Source organism: Pteropus vampyrus, unplaced genomic scaffold (genome assembly GCF_000151845.1).
Source record: "Pteropus vampyrus isolate Shadow unplaced genomic scaffold, Pvam_2.0 Scaffold10, whole genome shotgun sequence".
Lineage (NCBI taxonomy): Eukaryota > Metazoa > Chordata > Mammalia > Chiroptera > Pteropodidae > Pteropus > Pteropus vampyrus.
In genome coordinates, this window is record NW_011888791.1 from 807,428 (window position 1) to 815,480 (window position 8,053).

Below are 8,053 nucleotides of genomic sequence, written 5' to 3' on the forward strand. Positions count from 1 at the left end.
TATCTACAAGGGAGCACCCATAAGACTGACCGCTGATTTCTCAAAAGAAACCACGTAGGACAGAACGGTTTAGCACAAAATATTCAATGTGATAACAACCCAGGATCTACAACCAAGAATACTTTATCCAGCAAAGCTATCATTTAGAGTCGAAGGACAGATAAAGAGTTTCCTAGACAAAAATAAGCTAAAGGAATTTATCAACACCAAGCCAGTATTACAGGAAATGTTGGAGGGACTTCTTTAAGAAGAAAAAACATGTATCAAAAACATGAATAAAGAATGGTAACTACATTCCTATCAACAAGTGCCTCAAATGAAAAAAAAAATAAGTGCTCCAATCAAAAGATAGAGTGGCTGAATGGCTGAATTGATAAGAAAACAAGACCCCTACATATGCTGCCTACAAGAGACTCACTTCAGATTAAAAGACACACACAGACTAAAAGGAAGGGGATGGAAAAAGATATTGCCTTGATGGACCTAGAGAGTATTGGGCTGAATGAAATGGGTCGGATAGAGAAAGACAAATATCACATGATTTCACATACACGTGGAATCTAAAGAACAAAATAGCAACAAAAGCAGAAATAAACTCACAGATACTAAGAATATTTTGAGGGCTATTAGAAGGGAAAAGGGTGGGGAAAACGGAAAAAAGGCAATGGGATTAAGAAGTATACAAATGGATGGTTACAAAATAGACATGGAGATATAAAGTGTAGCATAAGGAAAAGAGTTAACAATGTTGTAATAAATATGTAAGGGGGAAGAAGGGTACTAGATTTAGTTATCACTTTGTGAGTTACCTAGATCTCTAATCACTATGCCGTACAACTGAAACTAATATATTATTGTATGCCAACTCATTTAAAAAACTCATGGAATTCTACAATGTTAATACGAGCAATTAATTGTCTATTATATTTCAATAAAGCTGGGGGAAAAAGAAATCTAGAAATGACTCAGGTGGAAGAAGAATCAAGAGTAAGAAAAATGAAAGAGCTCTATGAGAACTATGTGACTTCATTAGGAAAGAACACTAGAAGAATAATGGGTACATTAGAAGGTGAAGAACAAAAGAACAGAGAGCCTATTCAAACAAATAACTGATGAAAAATTCCCAAACTTTTGGAAAGAACTGTATCTTTGGATACGAGAAGCTAGCAGAACACCAAATTATTTCAATCCAAAAAGGCCTTCTCCAAGGCATATTATATTAAAACTGTTAAAAATTAACAACAAAGAAAAAATTCTCATAGCAGCCAGGGAAATCCCATTAGATTATCATTGGATTTTTAAACAGAAACCCTACAAGGTGGGAAAGAATGGAATCAAATATTCAAATTATTGAAGGAGTGAAATCACCAACCAAGAATAACACATGCAGTAAAGATATCCTTTGGGTATGAAAGAGAAATAAAGGCTTTTCCAGACATACAAAAGCTGAGGGAATTTACCACCACAAAAGGTGCACTACAGGAAATACTGGAGGGTGTTCTTGTACCTGAAACAAGACAAAATGACATAAAACTATGAGCAAGATGACTAAGAGACAGAAACAGGAAATTGCAACCCTTGTTCAGAATACAATATCAAACGCTTAAATATAACATAAAAGTTAAAGGAGGTAAAAACATTTTTTAAAAAAGAAGACTTGAAACTAATATAAAATGCTGAATGTCAACTATAATTGAAAAATAAACACAAAGATAATAGCAACAGCAATTAGGAAATGAACTCACAATATAAAAAGGGATAATTTGAGACAACAAAAACATAAAAGGAGAGTGATAAAGGACTGCACTCGCACAGGTGAATGGAGATAAGTTCCAATCAGAAGAAAAAGGGCTACTGTATATATGAAACTTTCTTTTGCCTAAACCTAATGGCAACCACACACACACACACACACACACACACACACACACACACACACAGAACCCTAGAATTGAAACACATGATATAAGAAAAAAGAAACAGAGGATAAAAAGTCATAGTATACTACCAAACTACAACAACAAAGAAACACACAAAGGAAAAGAAAATGAAGACACAGAGTACCAGAAAACAAAAGATAAAATAGCAATAGGAAATCCTCATATATCAATAATCACTCTAAATGTAAATGGACTGAATTCACCAATTAAGAGGCCCCAAAATAGCAGGCCTCCAAGCAAATGGAGTGTTCCTTTTCCAGAGAAAAGTGGGTGCCAACAGCCATACTTACATCTGACAAAACAAATTTCAAAATAAAAAAGTAACAAGAGACAAAGATGGACATAATGGTAAAGGGAATAATACATCAAGAAGACATAACACTTTTCAATTTATATGCACCCAACCTGGAAGCACCAAAATATATATAGCAACTATTGACAGAATAAAGGAAGAAACTGATGAAAATGCAATTATAGTAGAAAGCCATAGCTAGATTAGATCTAAATACCCGCACTGACAGATATATATGATCCAAACAGAAAATCAATAAGAAAATATCAGCCTTAAATGACACATTAAAACAAATGGACATAATCAATATTCCGAGTTTTTCATCTCAGACCACCAGAATATACATTCTTCTCCAGCACACATGGAACAGTCTCAAGAACAAACCGTATGTTGGGACACAAAACTAACTTCAACAAATTTAAGAAGACTGAAATCATACCAAGCATATTCTCTAACCACAATGGTTTGAAATTGAAAATCAACTGCAAAAAGAAAGCTGGAAAAACCAAAAATATGTAGAGATTAAACAACATGCAACTGAACAACGACAAGATCAAAGAAAAATTAAAAGAGATCAAAAGATACACAGAGACAAATGAGAATGACAATACAACATATCAAAAATTTTGTGATGCAACATAAGTGGTAATAAGAGGCAAGTTTATAGCATTATAGGCCTACCTCAAGAAACAAGAATGACCTCAAATAACCTAACATTGCACCTTAAAGAATTATAAAAAGAACAAATGAAGCCCAAAGTTGGCAGAAGTAAAGAAATTTAAAAAATTAGAAAATTAAATGGAATAGAGAACAAAAAGACAATAAAAAATAATGCAACAAAGAGCTGATTCTTTGAAATGATTAATAAAATTGACAAACTTCTGGCTATACTCAAGAAAAAAGACTCAAAATCAGAAATGAAAGAGAAGTTACAAAGGGTACCAGAGAGATACAAAGAACTATACAAGAATTCTATGAAATACTATATGACACCAAATTTAATAACCTAGAAGAAACAGACAAGTTATTAGAAATATATAACCTTCCAAACTGAATCATGAAGAATTAGAAAATCTAAATAGACTGATCAACAATAAGGAACTTATTTAAAACAGTCATCAAAAACCTACCAAAAAGTAAAAGTCCAGGACCAAATAGCTTCACTCGTGAATTGTACCAAACATTAAAAGATTTAACATGTATCTTCAAACTCTCCCAAAAAATTAAAAAAGAGGCAATACTTCCTAACTCACTTTACCCTGATACTAAAACCTGGCGAGGATAACAAAACGAAAAAAAAAAAAAAATGACAGACCAATATCCCTGATGAATATAAATGCAAAAATCCTAAATAAAATACTAGCAAACTGAACACAACAATACATTAAAAAGATAATACATCATGTTCAAGTACGGTTCATTCCAGGGGTGCAAGAATGGTTCAACATACTCAAATCAATCAAAATAAATGGTAAAAATCAAATGATCATAACAACAGATGCAGAAAAAAAGTATTTGAAAAGATACAACATCCATTTATGATTAAAGCACTCAATAAAATGGATACAGAAGGAAAGTACCTCGACATAATAAAGGCCATATATGACAAACACCCTGCTAATAGACTCAATAGTAAAAAACTGAAAGCTTTACCTCTAAGATCAAAAACAAGAAAAGGATGCCCATTCTCATCACTGTTATTCAACATAGTACTTAAAGTCCTAGCCAGAGCAATTAGGCAAGAGAAAGAAATAAAACGCATCCAAACTGGGAATGAAGAAGTCAAACCGTCACTTTTTGCCGACGACATGATTCTTTACATACAAAAACCTAAAGACACCACCAAAAAACTACTCGAAAAAAGAAACAAATGCAGTAAAGTTGCAGAATACAAAATCAATGTTCAAAAGTCCATAGTGTGCCTATATAATAATAATAAAATTTCAGAAAAGAAATGAAAAAAATAATTCTATTTGTAATTGCCACAAAAAGAATAAAATACCTAGGGATATACTTAACGAATGATGTGAAGGACCTATACATTGAAAACTACAAGACACTGTTTAAAGAAACTGAAGAATACACAAAGAAATGGGTTGGGAATATTTATGAGTTAGAAAAATCAACATAGTTAAATGGCCAAATTACCTAAAATGACATACAGATTTAATGCAGTCACCATCAAAATCCCAGTGGCATTTTTCAAAGAAATTGAACAAAAAATTATCATATTTGTATAGAACCACAAAAGACCACGAATAGCCAAAGCAATCTTGAAGGGAAAAGAAAAAAAAAACAACAACAAAGTTGGAGGTATCACACTCCCTGACATCAAATAACACAACAAAGTGACGATAATCATAACAGTATGGTATTGGCAAAAAAAGACACAGACCAATGAAACAGAATTGAGAGCCTAGAAATAAACCCAAATGTATATGCATAATTAATTTTGACAAAAGAGTCAAAACCATACAGTGGAGAAAAGAAAGCCTCTTCAATAAATGGTGCTGGAAAAATTGAAAAGCCACATGCAAAAGAATAAAACTAGACTGATATTTGACACTATATATAAAAATTAACTCAAAATGGATCAGACCTAAATATAAGAACTGAAACAATAAAATACATAGAAGAAAACTTATGAACCTTGGTCTCAGGATTTTATGAACTTGACCCCAAAAGCAAGGGAAGTAAAAGCAAAAATAAATGAACAGGACTACGTCAAACTAAAAAACAGCAAAAGAAATCAGCAAAACAAAACAAAGACAAAAAGTCAACCAACTCAATGAGAGAATATATTTACAAATAATACCTCTGATAAGGAGCTAATATCCAAAACATATAAAGAACTCATATAATTCCAAAAAACAAAAAACAATCCAATTAAAAACTAAGCAGAACACCTGAACATTTTTCCCCAGAAGATATACAAATGGCCAATAGATATAGGAAAAGATGCTCAACTTCACTAGCTATAAGGGAAATGCAAATCAAAACCACAATGAGGTACCATTTCACACCCAATTATCAGCAAGACAAGAAATAACAAGCATTAGAAAGGACAAGGAGAAAAAGGGACACTGCTGGTGGGAATGTGAACTGGTACAACCACTATGGAAAACAGTGTGGAGGTTCCTCAAAAAATTAAGAATAGAGCTTCCATATGACCCAGCAATCCCTCTTCTGGGTTTCTACCTGAAAAACTTGAAAACATCTCTATGTTCACTGAAGCATTATCCATGGTAGCAAAGACATGGAAACAACCCAAATGTCCTTCAATGATGACGAGATAAAGATGTGGTACATGTATATAACGGAATATTACTCAGCCATATGAAAAGATGAAATATTGCCATTTGCAACTACATGGATAGATCTTGAGAGTATCATGCTGAGCAAATTAAGTCAGGTGGAAAAGGATCAGTATCATATAATTTCACTCATATGTGGGATACAACAAATGAGCAAACAAAACAAACAAACAAAAAAATGCACTGATACAGACAACAGTGTGGTGGTTACCAGAGGGGAAGGCTGAAGAGAATAAAGAAAGTTAAATACATGGTGATGGAAGGAAACCAAATCTTGGCTGATGAGTGCATAAAGCAATATACAGATGATGTATTATAATACTGTGCAACTAAAACTTATATAATCTTATTAACCAATGTCGCCCCAATAAATTAAAAATAAAAAACTGGCTCATTCTAGGTCTGCAATTGAAACAGATGAATTTGCAACATCTTCAATTACTATCAGTGACTACTAGCATCACCCCAAAAAACTCAAGAGGTTCCTACTGACCAAACATAAAATAGTTAAGCATCAATTATAACAGTAACGCGATAAATTGAAACACTCAAAAATGTTGAAACCCGTTACTTTATAATGACCTCAAAAAAAATTAATTGGTCAACTCTGGAGAATGTTACAGAACCAATTAATTATTTTGAAAAGTGACATGTAAGAGTGAAAGAATTAAGCATTTTTCCTATCAAACTGTTCCTAATGGCAAAAAAATTATTGATGAAAGTTTCTGTTTATAGAAGTATTCCAACTAATAATGAAGAAATGATACAATATCACCATTTTGCAACCCTAATGAATTAACAGTTCTGAGCATTAATTATCAATGGCTCAAGAGTCAACAAACTTTTTCTTTAAATGGGCCAGATGGTAAATATGTTAGGCTTTGCAGGATACATACAGTTCGTCACATTGTCTTGTTTTTAACTTTTATTTTTAACAACACTTAAAAATGTAAAAACCAACATTAGCTCATGGGATGTACGAAAACAGGCCACAGACCAGATGTGACCCATGGGCCACAGTCTGCTGAACCCTGGTGGCCAACAGCAAAAGGGAAAGCGACCCAATCATACATTATATGCCTCTTGATGAAAGCATATACCACCACCACTGATGTGGTAGTCCCATGAAATCCTGAAATGGATCAAGCAAAAGTACCATAAAAATAAATGATATAATTTAGCAAAGAGGGTTCTAAGTTATTTGTTAATCATTCTTTGCTCTTATTTTCAACAGGTATCCAGAAATCCAGCAGGTGAGCTTTAAAACAAAGCTCTTAATTATCTCCCTCTACCCAACTACAGCAGCTGACACTTGTCTAGTACTTAGGTTCCTCTATTAAATTGATACTCTCTATATCCTAAAGATAAAAAAGCAGTAACTACCACTGATACAGGGAACAAAAGAAGTCAGACAGCTACGTAGCAAATATTACTTCTCTATATAAACCTTGTAATTTTACCCTATTTCAATATAAGCATGAATGCATGTTCTGAAGGCAAACAAAAGATTTGAGAATTACCCATATAATTTTTCCATTTGAACTAATAGTTCAAACTTTATGCACTTTTAGTGAGTACTCACAAATCATGTTAACTGTTCATTTCAATAACTTTTCTCGTCTATGGCCATGCCACCCTAAACAAGCCCGATCCTGTTGGATCACAGAAGCTAAGCATGGTTGGGCCTGGTTAGTACTTGGAAGGGAGACCACCTAGGAAGACTAGGTGCTATAGGCGTAAAAAATAAAAAATAGGAGATTGTAAGCTGACAAGGCCCTTGCAATCTGTGAGGTCAACCAAGGGTTGCCTTGCCTAAAAAAGTCAAAAAATAAAATAAGTAACTTTTCTTGCAGGTGTCGTATGAGAGAATATTCTGTTTTTGTGTTCACTATGCACTTTCTGATTAAGAGAAAAATACGTTTTGCAGAGGACTACATCTTTAAAATAGCAAACCTCAACTGGGAAAAAAATATTATTTAAACAAATTTTCAACTCTCATATACAACTCTTCAGGAATGTAATGCAAAGGCAAACTCAAATAATACAAAACCATAACCGCACATATGTACGTATACCAATGCCCACAGTATCTAAAAAAGGTTCCTGCACAAAGTAGGCACCAGTTTGTTTAATTTAAAACTTTTGAGGTTCAAATTTTAAAGCCTATAAACTAGATATATAACTAGGAATTGGCTAAGTAAATTATGGCATATTGATACAGTCACTAAAAATTATGAAGGGAGGGACTAAGAGTAGTAGATAAGAGCATAAGTTCAAGAGTCAGGCTGCCTTGCCTGAGTTCAAACACCATTTCTGTCAATTGCCAATTATGTGGCCTTGGGCAAATTATCTAGTCTGTTTCCTCATCTCTAAAATGGGGATAATAGCCACTATCTCATAATGGAGTTGGAAGGACTCCCCATGGACAATCTTAGTTATTTTCTCTCTATCCTGATAACCAAATAACAGAAAGTGACTCTACTGATACTTCCAAAGCATTTCTTTAC

The 8,053-nt window shown here is 33.4% G+C and overlaps 1 pseudogene; it reads left to right on the top strand.

The window, feature by feature from the left end:
• Positions 1-7,164: 7,164 nt before the first annotated feature.
• On the top strand, positions 7,165-7,283 carry LOC111730999 (annotated as a pseudogene).
• Positions 7,284-8,053: the final 770 nt, after the last annotated feature.